Genomic DNA, 21,918 nt, shown 5'->3' on the forward strand with positions numbered 1-21,918 from the left:
AGTTACTTCTAATAAATTACCCGGCGATTGCGAAATGTGTGACAATAGTTATGGACAGATATTGATGTCTGTGAATATTGTTCGGGATGGAAAAAAAGGGGCGTTTTGACAGATGGCTAATGTGTGTTGCGTGCTATGTCGTATGTTTTAGTTCTAACGACGATATTACACGTCAGAATATTTCTAACGGTAAAGGTGTAATATAAGTGAGGTAGATATAAATGAGTTTACTCTAGCCATCTATATATATATATATGTATGAACAAGCAAATTGCTGTTTAGGGAAATTTATATAAATTATAATGTCGAGAGACTGCACCGTAAAAGATAGATAAATAATGAGTTTCTGTTCTTTGAAAGAATATATTTTTATTAAAAAAATGATTTTATTAAAAAAAATTAGAATAAATAGGTATGAAAATAAACAAATACTAAAATAGCGTTCTGAATAATTGCATGTATTATCATAGTAGTGGCACAATTAAATCTCTAAATTATATAAAATTAAAAAATTTTTTTATTATACTTGTAATTTTCAAAGAAAATTGTATAAATTTTATTTTTGCGAAACTACATACACTTGCATTTATAAATTGTTTTTTCCGAAAATTTTTTTCTTTTTGTTAAAACTTAAGAAAAAAGTTCAAAATCGCAAAAATGCCTCAGTGCGATGTCAAATGTCATTAAAAATTAAATAAAAATTAATATTTTAAATTGACCGGATAAATCACGTTTGAGTTATCGTGGTTACTGCTTTGGAAAATGTTTTGAGAAAAATACTGAAATGAAAACAACATTTTATCAATACTTAATCTTACGTTTTTTTAACAAATATACATATTTTTGAAACAGGAATACGTTATATATCTATCTCTTTAAACAAAAGTTTTATATCATGTTGAAAAATGTTTTACTTTTAGAGAGGCTTATAATTCTCTTAATAACTACTCTATATCCTTGTATATCTACACGCGCGATTAAAACGTTGCATAATTTTCAATGATGGGCTTGTGCAGATAAGAACAACTGAAGCTACGGTTCTCAGAATCAAATGTGGACGCGCGATCTAGTATATCACATGTATTACGACAGTAACATCGTTGGTTAACTAGCAAAAAGCGATATCACGCTTGGTTTTAACACTCGTGATCGGCCATTCTTCGCGCACGCGAACGGATCGGAAACGCGTCGCTCGACGTGACGGACGTCATAATGCCTGCATATTATATCGAATCGATGATCACCGTCTGTCTTCTCGAACGACCGACTCTCAGTATAGTGACTTTAATAATCCTTCATAAGTCGATGAAGTTTATTTTTGCGCGCGAAGAAGAGGTGTCAGCTGTGTGAGAAGACGGATCACAACTTGAAACAAAAATTTTTCTATGCTGTTCGATTTCTATAGAAAACCAGTTTTCGATGATGAAACTCGTCAGTGGACGGTGACTCAAAAGTAGTCGATGTAATACAATAATAATCGTTGTTAGTTGTTTGACATGTTCGTCCTTTTAATAGATATAGGAAGCCATCTAAATTAAATTAGCGTATATTTCCTGGTAGAGAAAAAACGTGAGGTATTGTCAATTAATGATTAATTAAGCAATGTGTAATTATATTAACAACGGTAAATTAGGTTGATGTAAATGGTTTTATCTTCGAGGTCTCAAATATCGTATTCGCGTGATATAACATGAATAACCATTTAATTCACATAATTAGCAAACATCAATTAATTAATTACCTGCCGCCTGAAGGGATGATGTATTTAAAAATATCCCATATGTATAATACATAAGTAATGACGCCACAGGGAGGATCGCCACCGTCCTTCCGTACACGTGCAAGAAAATAAAAATCTATGAGCCGAGGAAACGTTTCCCACCAAATTGCGGCTAATTAAGGAAGTTATGAAAGTACGGGCCGCAAGTCGTTTGCACACAGATTCTGATATATGCGAATAAATATCTAGATAAAAAGAAACATGTGAAAAAATCAAGAGGAAAGTAAATCGACGTCAGATTTATAACGAGATTGCGGAGATCCGTTAATTCTTTAATCCGTCGTTAAATTCGTGTTAAAAGGCAATATTTCATGACGGTGGCAGACACCGCGCGTTATCTTTTATCAGGTGTCTCGGATAGCGTTAGTTTATTAGTAAAACGATTATGTAGGTACGTTATGGAACAACGTCTGCACGCGCGGCATCTTAAACATGTATAATTAAACATAAATCTATGTAATAGCAAACATATATCAAATGGAGAACAAAGTTAGTGCAATAATCTGCACAAGTATGCATATATGTTCTTGAAATACATACTGTAATTTATTAATTTTATCTTTTATATAGCTAATTTATACATTATTTGCGAGCAAAATATAAAAGTTAAAAATTCTATATAAATTGAAATTATTATATACATTTTGATGACGCTCTTATGAACGTGATTAATTTGAAAATTGAAATTAACCTCAATGTCTAGATTAAAAAAAATTGATTTTTAATTTTGGTAAATTAAATTATTATTTGTTAAATTTTATGCGTTAAACTAGTTACCTGAAAAAAGAGGTTTCTAATAGCTATTAAATGTTGAGTAAAATAATGGCAAATAAATATTTGATTATTTAGTGTATTTTTTACAGAAATAAAGATTTGGATTTGAAAAAATAGAAAATAGAAAGTAAATTTTGAACATACAGATCAACATAATGATTAAAATGACATATTTTTAGCAATCTATTATTTAATCGGTATTGTAAGTGATAATATTTACATTCATATACACATCGAATAAATGCATACGCAGATCGCTTGCAGACCCGTGCCAACGTTCGCCGATTATATCGCCGATATGAGTCATAACGTTTAACTGAGATTATGGCAATTTATCAAGGTTGCCATGGACTCTCGTTATAAATCGGACAGCGCTCGACACATCGCGTCAGACTGACGTCATTGACTTTTATTACGTCGACGTTTTTGCGAGACTCTTCTCAAGTTATAAGATGAATAAATGAATCAAACAATTTTATCCGTTGAACTTACTAGCTATAGATAACTATATCCGTTTGCACACTGCTATAAATAGAAAATCTTATAATTTATAATACAAATAACGTCAATTGAATCGATAATATCTTGCTCCATCATATTCTATAACTGTGACTGACTTTACACACGGGTATTTCGCATTTTATAAGATATAAAATTATCTTGCGTATCGTACGCTACGAATTAATGACGAAAATAACAATAATCCACAGTTCACATAACAACAGAAAGAAACAGAGCGAAAGATAAATTTGATGCAACTGCGCACTGTCGTGCAGCAGTGACCCAATCATCCTCTTCCTTTTTGTTCCCGAGATTATACACGGTGGCACGACATACGCAGATGGCTGTCTCGATAATTTACAGAATAAATAAGCCGATGGAAAAACGAAGACGAAGAGAAACCTGAGGGGGTTGCGTACCTACCTGCCTACCTATCGTCCGTCAGCAGGCGCCCGGCGCGTTTTTCACGAATATTAAATCGGCTCGTGGAATCGCCATCGCACCGCCGCCGCTACGACGCTGCTAGATGCGTATCGAGATACATATCGGGGTGATCGCGCGAACGAAATGGCTCCCGAACCAATTATCCCTCTCTCGAATATCCACAACGGGGCACCGAACGCTCCGGGCGACCGAGATGCAGATGATGCGCCGCGCGCCGGTGTGCTCGCTTGAATATCGGCCGCGACGCAATGAATGAAGGGTACGCGTACCGCGTCGAGACGTGCGCGCGTGTGCGTGGAATAATTGCCCGCATGATTTTGCGTAATGCGGTAGATACAAGATTGCGAAATCTCGAGATCAGAAAGGAGCCTCGCGGAGCGCGACAGCGCGCGGCTGAGCGCACCCCCTGCGCCCGTAAATCAAGGGCGCGCGCTACTTGTAATAATTCCTCGGTGCTAATTATGTGCCGCGTAACGTTAATCTCGATACGGTGATAAGACAGCAATAACGATAACTTGATAGTCATGCTTCAGGAGTGTCATAGTGAAAGGTTGGACGCGCGGCGATTTATCGTCTGTTGCAATCAACAGGGCTGTTTCTATCTCTTGTTGAAAATCTTGTAAAATCATTTTAAAGATTGGTTAATATATACATGTCGCATTGCATAGTTATACAAAAATAATATTATACGAAGAAAGAATCTCGTTGCATTAATTAGAAAGCTGGTAAAGTCAACCAGTCTATAAAAAAATTGACTCAGAAATTTTATAGGAATTACCGGATTAGTAAAGTCTATCCAAACGTTCTAGTATAAACTCTCATTACATAATAACTGGAAACTTAGTTATCATCAAAATGTACTTCTTGTCGATAAAACTATTTTTTCTCAGAGTACACAGCATGATCTTTGGTCTCTCAAATAAAAATAGACAAATTTAGTATATTTTTGCAAAACTATCACTCTTTTTGTCGAACATTTGGCTGTCAAGGATAGTAAAGAGTAGTCAGTGATTGAAACTAAGAAAATCGACATAGTCAGACGAAGACTTGTGGGAGATGGCAAGGGAGGTACTCGAAGACGGCTGTTCGAGCGCAACCTTCGCCCCCGGCGGGACCGCGGCCGGCGAGACGCACGTTGAACACGAGGAACTGAAATGTACGGGAGGGGGGGGGGGCGAAGGGAAAGGAGTAACGCTCTCGGAGAAAGAGTAAAGCAGCGGTGGGCTGTACATGGTATAATTACAGAGGGCAGAGCAGTGGCTAGACCCACTGCAGCAACTTACCGTTGCCGAAGGCGCCAACATACACGAAATCGGCCCGATCCCGCTGCGACTCCTCGGTCCTAATTCGTATTCGTGCCCCGGGTGTAGCAGATAGGATACGCCTCGAAAAACGGCGGAAGGACTGGCAGGAATCTCCTGCACTACGCCCTTCTTTCTGTCCGCCGCGTTCTTTCTTCTTTGCTTCTTCTTCTTCTTTGCAATGCAGATCTCGATGGGGTGAGCAAGAGTCTTTTGTAGGATAAAGTTACGTCTTTGTAAGTGAAAGGCACAGGAGGTTCAAGGAGAGGAAATAATAATGTAGCGGATCCTGGATCGGGTGTGTTTTAACAGCCTTAATGTTTCTTGTTTCATATTCTTTTAATATTTCATGTATAATATTATATATGTCGTGTGTGTGGCGGCAGTTCCCGCGTATGTAATTATTTTACTGTTCCATCGATTTAAGCGCTGCGAGTTTTAATCGTATCGCATAACCGATCATAAAGCGTAAATCTGCACTACCTCTCTTACCCGTCTATATGGCAAACTATGTTGGAGTCGATAATATTTTTCTCTTGCACAATGAAAGAAGGAAGTTTGATCTACATGCTTTTATTCTCACTCCGGCTTAATACGTGCGAACGAGAGTGGCGACTCCGAATCCTCTAATTTCAGTTGGCCGCGGCCACCGATAATTAACGAACTGTAATCAGTGGGCCACTCTACGTAACGAAACGTAACGTGGCGCCTTTCAGGCCCCGGCCGGCTGGGCCGCATTAAGCTCTCTGCACACCGGTGTAATTGCGCATTGTATGTACAAGCACATAAGAACAATTTATTAGATGTCACTAATTAGACTATGATGAGGCCAGCCTAAATCACTGATGCTAAATGGGAGGCTTCGAGTTTTTACGCTCGCAAAACAGTCCTGCGCGTAATTAATAGCACGCGACCAAATGTCTGAATTATTACATTTAGTTGATGTTAAAGAAAAATAATTTTATCATTAATATTTCACCATTAACTTAATATTAAAATATCTTTCTTTTATAATTGGCAGAAATAATCGACACTATAACGTAACTTTCTGTCTTCGTGATTTTGTGACCTTTGTGAAATGATGTTTGTGACGATAGCCATTAAGTTTCATATTTCAAAATTTATGCGAGAAACAAAAACATTATTACTTAAATTATGATCTTCCGAGATACTAAATCCCATTTCCTCTTCCTCTGGCGCCGCTGGAATATGTACTATGTCCCGCGCGCATGAAGGGGCGTTTCTTCGGACGGATGAGAGCAGCCTAAACATTTCGCTCTTACTAATTACACGGTGCTGCGGTACTGCTGCGAACGGGAGCCGAGGGCCTCGCGGCGGTAAAACCGGGTGAGCGACATTGCGAGCGCGATCTGCGGATTCGGGTCGCGTGAGATGTTTCTTCGCGGTCGTCAGGAGGGAAGTAGTACGTGTGTGTGCGTATGTGTACATACGCAAGCGAAGTATCTACAATGATGAATGACGTGCGCGAGGAAAACGAATTGGGATTTATCGCCGACGGCATCTTGCGCGTCAGTGACAGAAAGTATCGCGGAGTGGTTGCGGAGAACCGCCATCCCTTGATTGGTATACTGTTTGGTTTATGACAACACGATTTCAACTGTGATGAATATCCGCGCTAGTGAAGTAAACTCATTTTTTTGCTATACCATATTTAGTTCTGAGAAGTGTAATTTTTTTTTATTTGTTAAAATTATGTTACAAATTTAACTGTTAAGTACACAACGCAATATCGCGAAATATAATTTTACAAGTGCGAATAATATAACGTTGTAGAATAATAATTTTTTATTGTTAACGAAAGTTATTATAAATCAACATTATTGTTGTTATTCGATTTATTTGAAGAGTAATTGAAATTCTGTCGATATCTTCCATTTTCTTACAGTCGATCTTTGTCATATTCCGTATTCCGTATTCTTTGCTACCTGTTATTGTGTCCTGCAATTCTGCAATAAGTTTAATATGTTTATCTCCCCTATCTTTTCCTTCTTCCAACAAATCCCTATGTTTGTTCACTCTCTTTTCTCCCTGCATTCCCCTCGAGCATTCAAGCAACCCCGCTTTTCCTGTTCTTTTATCGTAATCACTCCCTAAGAAAATGACATAGAGCGTAGCTATTTCGTGCAGTTGTTAATTTATCGAGGCTATTCGTAGAAATCGATTCTTTTCGTCTGCTAGACTTCACCAAAGTTCTTCCGTATGAAGGTTTCGAAACTGGATCGGGCATGGTAGAGCGATACACAGTGGACGGTCTGGCGCGCACCCCGTAAGCAGAAATTATCCACTTTTGCGGTAATTCGTGGCTTCCGACGCGCATGCGGCACCGCGCAAGATGGCCGCCGACTCGCGAGCCCCGATTGGCGACGACGGGGCGGGTTATTTGAGCGGCGGTTGGTGGTTCAGCGTTACTCGGCGCGAGTAATTTTGATCGTGATTATACTAATTTCATAGTATGCCCCTTCTCGGTGGCTTAAAGCATCAGCCAGGTTCACACGAACGGCGACGCGAGCCAGGAGTAACAGTGTCCGCGAAATACAGAGCGGTTCGAGAAGTCTTCTCCGCGCTGTTCGCATCCGATTTCAAATTTTGAACTGCTACCGATAGCGCCGAATTCGAGGTACGTTTCTCGTAGGAGTTACAAAACAATCTAACAAGACGTCGTAGTTTGTTTGGATATCAAGTTGGCGATATCAAGTTAGTTGTTTTGTTAAGATTGAAAATTGAAAAGGAGTGTTTATTTTACTATTTATAATTGTTTATTTAAATTGCACACAAATTATTTCCCGTAAATGTGTTTTTCTTCAATATCATTATAAATTAATAATTAATTGGTTGTCATACATGTGGTTCAGCGCGTATGCATAAAACGCAAATTTCATGCGACTCGTATTATTTTTTTCCCTACAAGCGGAATAAAAGCCGGAACATGAAGAACGCCGAGCGTGCGAAGCAGCCGCTATCGCTATTAACGTTGGCTATATTGAACCATAATTGTCCCGCGTTGTTAGTGCGGTGTATTCACAGGCGAAAGGCCCCCGTTTCGCCTTCGTCCCTCTGCCCGCCCCTCTTCTCTTCCCTCTCATTCCCTTTGCAGTTCTCTCCTCGTCTTGCGTTGCTACTGTCCTTCTTCTTCTTTTCGGAATTCCTTCTTACCTTCTCCCTCTCTCATTCGTATTCTCGATGCCTCTCCTTTCCTCGTGGGCAGCAAGCGGAGCAGCGCTGCCGCCGCCACCGTCGCCATCGCCGTCTATGGTGGGGGCTAAATTACCACAATTTTGTACTTTTTATACCGCGAGGGAAAAAAAGAGGATAATTTTTGGTAGAAACGCAACAATTTTATCGGCCGTTGTTATGTGAGATCAGTTGGTGTCTACTGCCGCTGCGCGTTACACCTGTCCGCTTCGTGCGCTCCGATCCGCAACGATATCAATGTATTCCCGAATGTCACTTTAATCGGGGGATGACTCCGCGTCCTTCTTAGCACCAAGACACGCGTCGACAGCCGCCATCTTGATTGACCTTGAGGAATAATCCCTGTGAAACTTATCGCGCGTCAACTCACCTATTAACTTCGCGATCGTATCCATCGAAATCGTGACAGGTGACACAATACGTTAATTGTATTGTTTGACTTCCTTTACGGTGACATTAGAGTGAAGTGTTCTCTGCTCCCGCGTATTCTGACGACGCAATGAGAACCGTGAAATTATCAATGAAACTTTTAGCTTTAAAATACGTGCGTGATTACTCGTGCTACCAAGTGCAGCGCAGACAGATGGTCGCCATTTTGGTGAACGTTCATCCTTCTCCCGCTAGGCGTTATACGCAATTTTTATATATGGAACAGCAATGCTGTGATAGAGAAGACTGGCCAACTGAGATCTTCTGTAAAAGTTCCTTTTTTTCTGCTAAGCTGTTATTTTGCTAAGTGCTTCATTTCGGATGTTGGACATATAGGAAATGTTCACATGTAAGTTAGCCGGTAGGTACTGTCTTCTAAAAAATGGCTTATAGCTATCTGTATAGATTACAGAACGATAACATCTACTGTCTCAGTGTTCAAGTTTTTTCAAGAAGTTTAGAACACATTACTTACACAATAAAATTATAGAAATAGATTGAGATTTAATTTGTACATATTTAATAGATTTTTAAAATCAGATTGAATATTGTCTTCTAAAAGTTAATTCAACTTTGCAATTATTTTATAAAGAGATTGGAACTTATTATCTGATGATTCGCAGTAGCTGAAAAATAGCTTTTATAGAGTCGATTGCCTTGGTTGATAGAAATAATCGGCTACCAACAGACGATTTTTAATTATTAGTTGTCGCTATGAAAAGAATTTGCTATCCTGCACGGCTTCTTCGTCTTCAACGTGCGCCTCCCCGAATGGATTCTTCTCGAATTCCCTGCCGGGGGCAGGAGCATCACTGTCTCGAGAGATTTATATCCTTGGAAGTTACGTCCTCACGGGGGGTGTTCACTTTGTGCTTAAAGTTTCTTTTCTTCGTCGCTTATTCAGCCGTGAGCGTCTCTCTGCCCTACGCAAGAATTTCGGATACCGAGGTTATTGCAATAAGAAAGAAGGAAGTTCGAGAGGGATGTCGATGATCCTTTATAGCCTCCGAGGCGATCTAGATGACGTAACTTTGTTAGAACTTATCTGATCTAAAGCTAGATGCTATTAAAGATCTCGATGTTATGAGAGGATTCTTCGCCCTTTTAGTCATCGAGAAAAAATTAAACACATAGATCGATCGTGCAACTATTCCCAGAAGCCAGTAATGATGCAAAAATTAAAACATGAATTGGTACAATCGTTTTGATGAGATTTACCTTCTTGATGGTAAAATTGTTTCGACGGAATCATTTTCAAACATGTGTTAAAGTTAAACGCGGGTATTATCTCGACGCTAAAATATCGTAAATACCATGGTACGACGGGTGGCACTTACACAAGCGCCTGTGTTTACTCGACTTATGATCGTTAATGGATGCATAAAGACACTACTCATTGTCCACTAGCAATTTCAGAAAATATACAACGAGTCAGCGTTTAACCGTCAGTTTATGAAATCAGATAACACGAAGATACATGTATTAAACGCATTATTCTCTACCGAATTATAATAGTAGTTGAGCGCTAGGTATTGTGCGAAGGTATATACTCAAAATACTCAACAATATGGGGAATATTTTATTAATACTTTATTTATTATTGAATTTTATAATACAGTATATTATAGCGCAAATTCATATTTGATTCGTAATTCCACATATTGCTTGCGAACAGTATAGTTGATAAATCATCAGATGCTATCGAATTAAAAATTAAATCTTACGTCTTTTATATACATATATATTGAAATGCAAATTTTATATGTATACGCTACAAAATTAATTATTGTTGAAATGATGATGAGACAATCTGTAGATATTTATTATTTATTATTTGCATGTATAGGCATTTTTATATATAACATATTATTATAATTACTTATTATCTTAATTACATAAGTTTTTTTTATATCATATAAGTTTGCATTTGCAATTCCGCTACTTGTCGATGCAATAAAACGAATTTTTTTACGTAAAAGGGAGATCTTCCGTATATACTGCGATTCTTTGTAAAGTCGATGAGATCGACGGACCAGTTGCGTTCATTATTGATGCCGAAGGTATCTATCGCTCCCGGGCTTGGTGGACCAACGTTGAAAAAAAGGGAAGAAGAAGGCAATAAAATCGCAAGGGCGAAGAGGACGGAGGTAAATAACAGTGGAGGAGGCGTGGTTGGCGCGATGCGGCGCCCTCAAAGCACGGTCGTCCCTCGAGGGTACATCCTTTAAGAGCTCGAGGTACGGCGACCGTCGAAACTGGGAGCCCCCTAAGATAAGATCCTCCTAGTTATCGAACGGACTCCCGTTCTCGATCAATGTACCGAAACCCGTTCACGGATTTCGATGGAGCCGCGGGCGAGCCGGTCCACCTCCCGATTCCATCTTCTGTCCCGAGACACTTCAGCCTTGAACTACCACAAGGACGCTTAATCGCAATCTCGACTACGCGGATGTCCTTGATTGATTTTAAAAAGTTCTCTGCCGATTGAACTCGCCGCGCGAGATCACCGTCGGCGATTTCTTCCGTGAAGCATACCGCGCTGACCGTCACACCGACTGTGTTCATTTGTCTTTCCGACGGCAAAAACATTAACACCTGCTACCATTCACATCGGTCTTCGTAATAATTTCAATAGTTTCGTGTATCGAATGTAGTTATCGAATGTTCACATTCTGAGAGATAAATAAATTAAGAGAGTAACTTGGAATTGTAGCAGACGTATTTGTCTAAAATTATGTGGGAAATTTATAAGCGTCGATATCAAACACAGTGATATGTTCACAGAAACAAACGACTTGGGAAACGATTGGATTATTTCGTCTAAAAGTTAGTGATGAGAGATGCGCGACACCCAGTTGTGTCCGTCGTTTCCTCGAAAGTGAGACAAAATACATCCGCGCCCAGGCGGAGAGAAATGATCAAAACACTCGCCCGGAGCCCCGGGGCTCCAAATGGGCACCTTCGACCCGAGCTAGGCCGCGGTAGATCACTTTAACGATGATACGATGAACCCGCGGCCACGGAAACAAAGACTGAGACGTAAGAATGAAGGAATATACGTCGTTTAAGGTGGTAATTACAGCCTTTTTTTATATCTCTTCTCTCGCAACCGCGCGGCAGATGCGGCTAATGATAGCCCGATTGTGCCGATGTGTCTCACGGCGACGAGGGACGCGACCGGGTTCCTCGGATTCTGGCGCCGTCGATCGGGCGGCTACCAAATCGTCGGGATATGATCGCGTGTGATGATCCCGATGACGGAAACCTCATCCACACGAGGGACAGAAACTGCCGCCGAGTGTGAAGGATTGGAGCCCCTCCAAATTGGCGGTTTTGAATTTGATGATTTTCTGTTGAACCTTCCGTGTATTTTTGGTCGCGTGCACGTTAGGAAATAGTCGTCATTAATTTGTGACTATTATTAGATCGAAGACAAAAAGTAACTTCCGAACTTCCTTCAGCTTCCTAATTCGAAATTAAAATTCTTTCTAGCGTGTACATTTCATGTATATTTCTGTGTTGCTTCCAGATGCTTTAGACTATTCTGCAATATATTAGAATATTTAATGGTAAAGTAGCTGTGCTGAGGTGTTAAGTTTTCTTCCCTTACCGTTGTTTTCTCGCTGTATTTATAAATTTATTACAAGATACATGAATTATGAATCGACTAACCTACTTCATTTAACGATTGGAGTCGAGTGCAAGGAAGTATCCTTTCCGTTCATATAATCATCAATTCTACGAACGCGGCATGTAGAATTGCTAAACATCGGTGGGATAGAATGATTATAAATGATAACGATGTATTAAATTTTCTGTCTATTGTTTGATAAGAAGCACGATCTCGCGCGGAACAACTATATCGTTCGATCTGGGTAGCATCTGGAAAGAAATTGTGCGGTGTCTCGGAACATGCGCTTCACGCGAGCCGCAGAATTCCGAGAAAGTCGAGATACGGCCAGGTTTATTTTAAAAGAAAAACTCTGGAATCCTACGGGATTCGTTCCTATGTCTCTATTATACACCGAGGGCCCTATCTATATGTAGATTTCACACGCGGGTTTTGTCGCCCTCGTTAAAATTAAATTTGCTCTTTTTACATGTGATTCTATCCGTAGTAGAGTATGCATTCACACGAAGAAACGATGTTAGGCCTGGTCCTGACCCCGCCCTGCGCCTCTAGCAGTCTCTAATTATCAAAAATTTTACGAGCCGCGCGGGTTCTGTCATTTGTTTGCTCAAGCACGCCGGAAGTTTGAGCTAATTGATTATCTGCTAATTTGTAACGTTGTCTGCTTAGAAGATACCGACGTATGGAGATCAGTTCTGATGTCATCTCCCCCTTCTACATTTATTCAATCAAACGAATGTTAATGATTATTATGTGTAACATTATTATTTATTTAGTTACATATGTTTGTATATGACTTATCCTTCTACATTCTCTTAAGATTCAAGAATAAAATCTTAGTATAAATGTAATATTAAACTAGTTTCACTTTTAATTTGGAATTATATTTATTCTATTTTGATCACACAACGCAAATGTAAATAGCATGCATTGTTTTATCAATTGATGGAATTTATACGGGGAAGAACTTTTGTACGTCGCGATCCGGACAATGCATACGCGTGTTTTCAGACGCTCGACACGCGATCAATGATTGTGGCTAGGTATAAGCCAGGTGAATATACAGCTGTTCCCTCCATGAATTTCTAATGCCTCAAAAATCGTAGCTTACTCGTATGAATAATAAAACGGTCATGCGAAGTGTTCACATATAGAGGGATCGATAGGCTTTTCCCCATCAATTTTCGAAGTTTGATAATTAAAAGAAATGTTAACCACACGTTGATTTATTACAATTTAATAGTAAATGAAAAACGGTGCTAGTGTGTATATTGAAAAGAAAATTTGGAGCAATGAATTTATGACAAGTATCTCATTAGTTTCGGAGGTTTTTTTTTACCAAATAATAAACGGAACTATAAATGCATCGACTTTCATTCACATGAAAGTAGAAGCGATGTTTACCCTTGTCTCATTAGCGGATTGGATAATTGTATCAAACTCGATCCGATAGAGATGTAATTTAAGGTCATTGACTGCACATTTCTATAGGGCGTGTTACAGTTCTACGATGAGATTGGTCTATTATTATGTTTACCTCTGTGCTGATTTAAATTGTGGGAAGGGGAAAAAAATGGTGTTTAGATCTAGATAAAATTGCGCCTTTAGAAGGCGTGATTGTATGTCGTTAACGATTAAGTAATCGTTAGTCTTGAAGTATTAATCATTCAGAGCTAGAGGCTTAACTACATTAGGAGCCATTAAATATACATTAAATTAATGTTTTTATTTTCACGGATATTAGATGAAGAACATTTACTCAATTACTTATTGCGTATTATAGCAATTATTGATCTTTATCTATTTTGTTTCCGCTCCTTGTTTATAAAAGAAAGCGAATAATTCGAGAATGCAATTTTAATATAACAAAAAAATTGTCGAAGATATACTTGAAAAGATCAATAACTAAGAAATAAAACTGATTATATCGAAAAAATTGGCATAGTTGAAAGAGTGCTTCATGTCAGATCGAAGGATAATTTGGGTTGGTTGCAAAGCAAATAAGCCGTATACTTTTAAAATACCTTAAGTATAACTCGCTAACAAGCATTATGAATTCTTTGAAGTTACTCGGAGAGCAAAGTGAGACCTACCAGGGAGCCGGTCGCAAAACGCATCGGGCTTCGTTGATATTTACTCGCACGATACGAACCGCTAATTATCAGTCACAAACCTTTCCGCCAATAATCCTCTTTTTCGTAGCTTTCGTTGGAAACGTTTGGAAACGCATTCCGTATACCTGCTTTTGGCAATGTACAACTTCAAAAGAACTACAAATATATCTTTCTGCGCTCATTTTTTTATATCACTTTGTACACTTCTTTCGATGTACGGTCGTCAAACAGCCGCGTGTATATCATTAATGAGCTATTTACATTGAAGAATGCTTCCAGATGCGTGTAAAAAAATTTAGTATCGCCTTGTTCGCATTTTGTCATACGACCTACAATTATTTTCTTTCTGGTCATAACGTTTTATAGTTTAATTATAATATGTGTAATATAATTATATTATTGTGTGTGTGATAAAGATTATTTGCAGACATACACATGTATATTGATTAAGAAATTATGCATCCAATTTTATTTGGAATTGAGCGAGGAAACAATATCGTTATTGCGTATTTATACGATTATTATGATTTAGATGCATTATCTATGCAAATCATTAGTGATGCAATATGTTATTACTATTTTGCTATATGTATAATTTGCTCATTATTGATTATCTAACAGTTTGCTACTTTCACTGTACTATACATATGTAGTGCTGTACCAGACACTTTGGCCTACAATGGCACGCTGTTCTTGTGGAAACGACGCAAGCAATCGCGTTATTATAAAAGAGTGTAACGTCATACGAGACAGTTTTCAGTAAAGAACGCCGCCTTGAAATCGCCGGGTTTCGGGGTCAGAAGCAGCCGCGGCCGTATTTCGCCGCGGATCGCAAGAACTTAGTGCTCCGCGTTGACCCACTCTACGGGTCCGGACTGTAATAACACGGCAGCACGAAATAAACCGACGAATTAGTACTATCGGGTTCTGCGAAAGCGGTCGACAGACGGACGTTACCAGAACGAACGAATGGACGAAGGAACAAACGGACAGACGAACAGACAGCTAGCGCGAGGGCCAAGTGAGCCGAGCGGAGCGAGGAAGAGACCGTGGGGAGCGCGAGACCTGGAAAGGGCCTGGTCTCGTGCAATTACGAGGCCCCGGCAACCCCGACATTATCCCCAATTATCCGTGTGCGTTTTGAGGCTAGGTTTTTGGGTCCCCTCGGGGGCCAGAATCCGCGCGAGAGCCACCGCGAGGCATCGCGACCCAAACGTCCGCACAGGCCTCGGAGGTACAGAGCACAGAAGAGGGTGGAGGGGAGGAAATGCAGAGGGAGACTGAAGCACCGGCGATCCATTATGTGGCGTCTGCCGTCAGACACGGATCGATTTCACCGTTTTGGCGCGGTGTCTGGTCTGCACGGTCTCGTCCTATGACCGCAAAAGCCACGCGATCGGAACGGTCGCATGCTTTGCGGCGACCATCGTGGAGAGTGTTAAGATTTCGACGGTTGTGTGATTTCGAAGTATCTGAGTTAACATCCCCGTGCTTCAGAGAGAATTTAAGTTTTGTTATAGAAAACGTTTTATAAATATTTTGGTAATACCTTAAGAATAGCCCCGGATAAAATTTCTTATTTATCAACTTTTTAAAAATAAACCAAGTTTGAGTTGCATCGGTACAACATCTCATAAACTATTTAATAATTCTATGTATTGTATGTATTCCTCCATATTTATTTCTGAAAAAAATCTATAACATTATGTTCAGTTAATAATACACCAGAGAACACAGAAATGGCCGAGAAAATATTCCATTCGATCGCGTACTGAATCGAAATAGTAGCGATCTATTACGTGGCGTCTGGCATCAGTCCCGAATCGATGATTCGAACCTGCGGACCTCTTAACCGCAAGGCATGCGACCGATTCGCCGCGAAGAGCTGATGCAGAGCTATTCTGACGACCGCACGTCGAATGCCTCCGGTGTAATCGTGAGCGGAAGGCCGACTCGAGGAAGGTCGAATAGACGATTATAGTTGCTGGGTGAAAACCGTTACAGATCTACCGAGAGTGGCTTTTTGATGCAGCATGTCGATTATGAGATCCTTTTTGGATTCAGAACGTGGTGAGCGTAACGTGGAAAAGGATAAATCAGACGACGATGCTCGAAATGGTGATAAGCGCGAGTTGCTGTTGATCGAAATTTATCGAAATATCTGAACGGGAACCGTGCTATAAAGCACGATCAAGTATGCCTTGGAGACGACTTTGAAGGTAACAGGACTAACAAAGAAAAGACAAATAAACGATGACGAATACCGGAGGTGGAAGTGGATGGCTATAAATGCATTTTTGTACTACGCTGCCTTTTTACAGCCTAGACGCGGTTTACATCGGGAAAACTTCACCGTAACATGAATAAGTCTCGCCTCGATGACGCTGAAGGATGAGAGGAGATAGAGGAGATAGAGTGAAGAAAGAAAACATTCCACGTAAACCGTTATGATGGCACGGCGTTAATAGAAGATTGTTTATCGCGCATATTTTTCATACCGTTATCTTCTCACAAATATATTCATAATTACTATGCCTATAAATATGTGAAGCTACCGGAAGCTGATCAAGGGAAAACTTACGATATCTAAATATAATATCTGAAATAATTAAACGGTAGCGATGATCGGCCTCAGCTAGTTACTGACTCGATAAATGAAATTATTTACTGATTATATACACGATCTCACCTAGATATTAAATTTTATAAAATATATTTCTTAATGTATATATACTTTCCAACGAAGTAAAGCTCAAGTATGATTTTATTACAATTTCACTGAATATGTCATTAACGAAGTTCGGGGCACAGAATACTCTGATAGAAATTTTATACGTAACTCACCTCTCATGCATAAATCATAAGAACTAAAAGGCGGTCTAGAAATCTCATACTTACTTGTAATTAAGTATGACCGATGTGTGCGGGATACCTAACATTAGCCGACTCGTCTGAGCGAAAACGAAACCGAATAACACATTCGTAAATGTGACGACTAGCCGGTCAGCTAACCACCGTATAGCTTACCGTGTTTCGACAGAGACTTCCTAGCCGCCCGAGAAGGGTGTAACTCGCCGCGCAGTATCTCGTAAGCTTTCGCCGATCGGCGGAGGTGATCTAAGCCGCTCAATCATGGAAGGGCAGGGCATGGCCGGGTGGGCCATGAAAATAGCACACTTTAGAGGACTCTGGGGCGAGTTTCGCGGAACGGTTGGCGTGCTACGGGAGATTTACAGTCTCCGCACCGGAAAAGGTACCCGAGAGGGCGGCCGGTGGAGGAATGGTTTCCGGCGGCGGTAGCTCATCGCCCAGTCGCTCATGTACATCCACAACCACCGACATACGCATGCCAACGCCCGCAGAACTAATGCCGAATCGCCCGGTAGACACGCTCGGATACTAGAGAGTGCTCGCATGCTAGAGGGATTTGTATCTGAAGCAGATCCCTCACCGTATACCTGAATATATCAGAACGCATCGCGGCGAGAGACTCTTTGAGGGAATATGCATTGACGTTAGTTTTTATTCCCGAAGGGAGACTTCTCCAAGCGTTTTCGTCCGTCGGAAGCCACCGGTGCCATCGTTAACACCACGCGATTTCTGCTGTGTACGCTCTCGCTCTTCTTCCGACGGCCCGCGTGCCCGTGCGTTACTCCAACCGCTTGGGAAGTGTTCATGAGAAATTACAATGGAGGATCGTTTTGATTTGGAATTGTTAGAGTGTACTGCGGGGCAAGTTTATATAAAGCTGTAATTTTAAACAAACTATGCACCATCGTGATTACGTGGTTGAATTGAACGAATACCATCTTGCAACCTTGTAATTCTCTATTGTGAATTCTGCATGCCTCGAAATGTTTCTGAAATAACATTTTTCTTAGAAAGTAAAACTCACTCGCGCATTGTTCTGCCTTAGAACCGTACTTTCCGCTTCTCTTTGCCGCACCGGCGGCCCTTAGGGCCGCAGTATACTAACCGTAGCCAAGAGCAACTAAGATCATAACGCGCAACGGCGGCATGAGCATTGTTACTCATTTCGCGAGGCGTACGGTCTGTTTACGCCGGCGATTACACGCGAGGCTAGGAGTTAAAGTGTTAAAGGGATTCCAGCTTTTGTTCGTTCCGCGTTCGGGCGTGAACCACGTGTCGGTTACGGCCGGGCCTCCTATTTCCCCGCGGACGATCCCTTCAATCAAGAATTACGCACAGCACGCACGGTCCTCGCCGCATCGCTGCCGCCGCCGTCGCATATGCACGACCGTGTGCGGCTTACGACTCGCGGCTTACACCTTTCGAGCACAATTTTCGTAATGATATGCGAGAGCAGGAGAGGTCGAGTCCCCGCGCTCTGCCTGCTGCATGGCTCCACCTGACATACAGAGCGGACCACGCGGCAGATGATCACCGATCCCCGGCATTATACGCCTCCGAAACCAATACTCACCAGGGAGATAATGAGCGTTCCGGTAGGCGAACCGCCTACCACACCGTGTCAACCGCGCGCATTGACATTGTGCACCGTCCTTGTCGCCGTTACCCAAAAATCGAGCAGCTTGATGGTTAGAAGGAGAAGGGAAGGTGCCTCGGCACAGCAAGGTACAACGAACTCCGCCGGCCGGTCAAATTGCTACCTTCTTCAGCGCACCCTCTTTATTGCGGCTCTAGTTCCGTCGTGGAAAATCACTTTGAGGGAGGTTTTCGACGGAGTTGGATTTAAGAAGCGACAACTATGGGTGAACATACGGCGAACGACGCACTCGCGCGGTTAAGGAAGACGTTTAGGAATTTTTTATTGAATTTTTACTTTTGCGCATATTTGACACGTGGCAAATATTTCGTGGTAAATCTTTCTTGCTTTATGTAAATCTTAATTAACATTGCTAAAAATAAATTTATGAAATTTAAAGCATTAGAAATGAGAGGAACATTGAATTAAAAAATATACTCTTAATTGAAGTGAATGAAATATTCCGCGACAAAAACAAATATTTAAATGAAACATACAATTATGCTTATGCATTTCATAATTGATCGATATTTTTTGATATTCTTTCTTACTCACGTAGAATGAGTGTCTTGACGTTATTCTCCGTTACTAGATTGAAAGGGAGGATGCTCTGTGTTATCTCGTAATAAGATAGCGCGTTTACGCTTAGCGTTCGAAATATCAGACTATCGACTCTTCTCCCGCCGCAAAACTAGCGGCCTTGATCGCTTCACGTAGGAAGTTCACGACCGTGATCCAGGAAGATCGCATCCGAGTCCGCGGGCGGACTCGGTTGGAGGAATACAGTGAGATTCTCACGCGAATTTCCGCGTGCAGGCGTATCGCGCGCGTTCCTCGCATCACGAGCTCTCGGCCATTTCGTTTTCGTGCCGCGCGCGTGCAGCTTTCGAAATATCGTGGCGCTCCACACTACGGTTCGGTGCCTATCAATCACTTGACGCATGGTCCGACAATAAGACTCCTTGAAAGAGAGAGCTATTATCCTGCCAGACTCTGGTGATGCACGACCTCCGGGCCTCGATGCTGGACCCCGAGTCCTCGCCAGGCGACTGTGAGCCACACGAAAATTTCACAACGTTCTGCGAAATGGCGAGAGTAAAACTTCGATACAATCGCAACATAATAGAATTTTACATTACGTTTAACATATTAATTTTAATGCTAGATTAGATAACATTAATTTTATTATATATTTAATTTTCAAACACACAAATACACTTTTTGTAAAAATTTAATTTCGAGGAGTTACAAAATCTCTAATTTTGAAGAATTTAAAGATACAAGATACTTTTTATTATACATACATAAAATATCCTACATCTAAAATGTGTCTGATTTAGAATTTGTTTGATTACAAAATCGATATTACGAAATACATCGTATAAGTCTCCCTAAAATGGATGGAGTAATATCAGGAGTAAGAAGTACGTGTTGGAGTTGAGGGAAGAGAATTATGATCGGCTCTCAGGAAGCCTCACGTTCGTATTAAATCTCAGGCAAGTATGACGGCATAATGAAAAATCCGACAGTAGACATAAGTCAGGGGCCGTCGCGAGGAAGAGCGATCGGGCTTGTTCTCCTCGTGAATATTCATCGATCTCTGCCGCGTCGTACAATGGTAGGGTTGAGAGCGGCGAGCAGAGAACAAGATTCCGCACTATTAGTGCGGAAAGAACGTTCGCAACGATAAGATAGTCTCCGTTAGTGTAACATATCCTGATCGTCGTGGAACATGTTAGAATCGCCATCGACTTTTCGTCATTTTTTTTCACATAAATAGTAACCCTAATATTTAACATGCGATTGCCTGCTTTATAATGTTAAAATTGGGATAACTACAATTTATTTAATGTTTAAAATAATTAATCAACTGTCAACAAATTAATTTATTATTATCATAAGTCTTTTAGTAACATGACGTAAAAGGTATAACGATTTATAGGTAACTAGTTACCTAAATCGTAATCCAAATCGTGGTCTTTGAAAGTATTGAATTTATAAATTAAAATAATTACAAACATAAAGAATTTATTATCCAATATTTATTTTATTATTTATTTATTAAAAAAGAATGAAATATTTCATAATTAATAAATAATAAACATGGAAAGGTAACAAAAGGTTGAAATAAAACTGGCTTAAATTTATTTTTGTATTTGAGATCTTTTTATTGATATCAATAGTTTTATTATTTATCTTTAGGCGTTATTACTATCAGTTTTATATTAATAATTTATTGTAATCAAATTTGTGATGGTACAATTTAGGAAATTGGATAGATTTTACAAAAATATTGATTTACTCTTTATAATGAATGCAAATAGTATGCACAATGAATATAAAATATTCTGCAATAAACTTTCTTTTGCGAAAATATAAACATTGAGTATAAAATTGCACTATTACATTATTATCAGCTACATAAATTGATAAAAAATTAACATTAGTTGTACTAGATTTTTTGAAGTATTGTATCACGTAAATACAAAACAGATCCAGTTTGTTAAATTTTTGTCTACGTTGTTTATTTTTCATTTATTTAACATTTTAGTCTTTATATATTGCTTTTATTTAACGTAAATTACCAATTGATAAAGTATAATTTAGATACGTATTTAGTAACTCTTTCTTATTTTATTACTTTTTCACATATGCTTAAATATTAAATATTAAAGAGTTTAATATTATAATGTGAACGTCTTAAACTTTTAAAACACCGTAATATGTACACATATTTTTTTTGAGGGAGTAGCTTTCGAAGATTTTCAAATCCTCGAAGCAACAGTGAGATTCTTGAAGGATCGCGTGACAGGCTAGCATCCGAGGGAGGAAAACTCGTCACACGTACATTAGTGTACATGTGGCCGAAGGCGCACACACGATACCAAGATGATCTATCGTTGCGTACGGGAACGCGTGCTATACGTACTCGTCGAAGCGACGGCGCGAATCGTCACGAATGCAAGTACAACGAAGGCTCGAAACTAACCGCGGGGAATTCACGAATCACGCGACACACGTCGTACCTGAGGTTAACTTCCTCCCATGCCCACGTTCATTTCATTAATCCCATAAAAAATTCGTAGAAAAAAACGCGCCGCAACTCGTGGAATTGCCTGCCAATTAGTCACCATCGTAGCACTTTATTGCGTTCTTTATAGGAGCATTACATGTACATACGCGGTATCTCCGCGTATTAGAAAAAACAAGATCTTCAATTTTTT

The 21,918-nt window shown here is 40.0% G+C and overlaps 1 long non-coding RNA gene across 4 annotated transcripts in view; it reads left to right on the plus strand.

The window, feature by feature from the left end:
* LOC105831524 overlaps nucleotides 1-21,918 on the plus strand; it is a 221,029-nt gene that overhangs the window by 4,656 nt on the left and 194,455 nt on the right. Inside the window, exon 1 of one of the 4 annotated variants that reach the window (XR_004963102.1) lies at nucleotides 4,732-7,438. The exons of the other annotated variants lie outside the window; for them this stretch is intronic. This is a non-coding gene — a long non-coding RNA (uncharacterized LOC105831524). Of the gene's footprint in view, nucleotides 1-4,731; nucleotides 7,439-21,918 lie in introns of those variants that run through there. 4 annotated transcript variants of the gene reach the window in all.

The sequence above is a fragment of the Monomorium pharaonis genome, chromosome 4 (assembly GCF_013373865.1).
Source record: "Monomorium pharaonis isolate MP-MQ-018 chromosome 4, ASM1337386v2, whole genome shotgun sequence".
Taxonomy (NCBI): domain Eukaryota; kingdom Metazoa; phylum Arthropoda; class Insecta; order Hymenoptera; family Formicidae; genus Monomorium; species Monomorium pharaonis.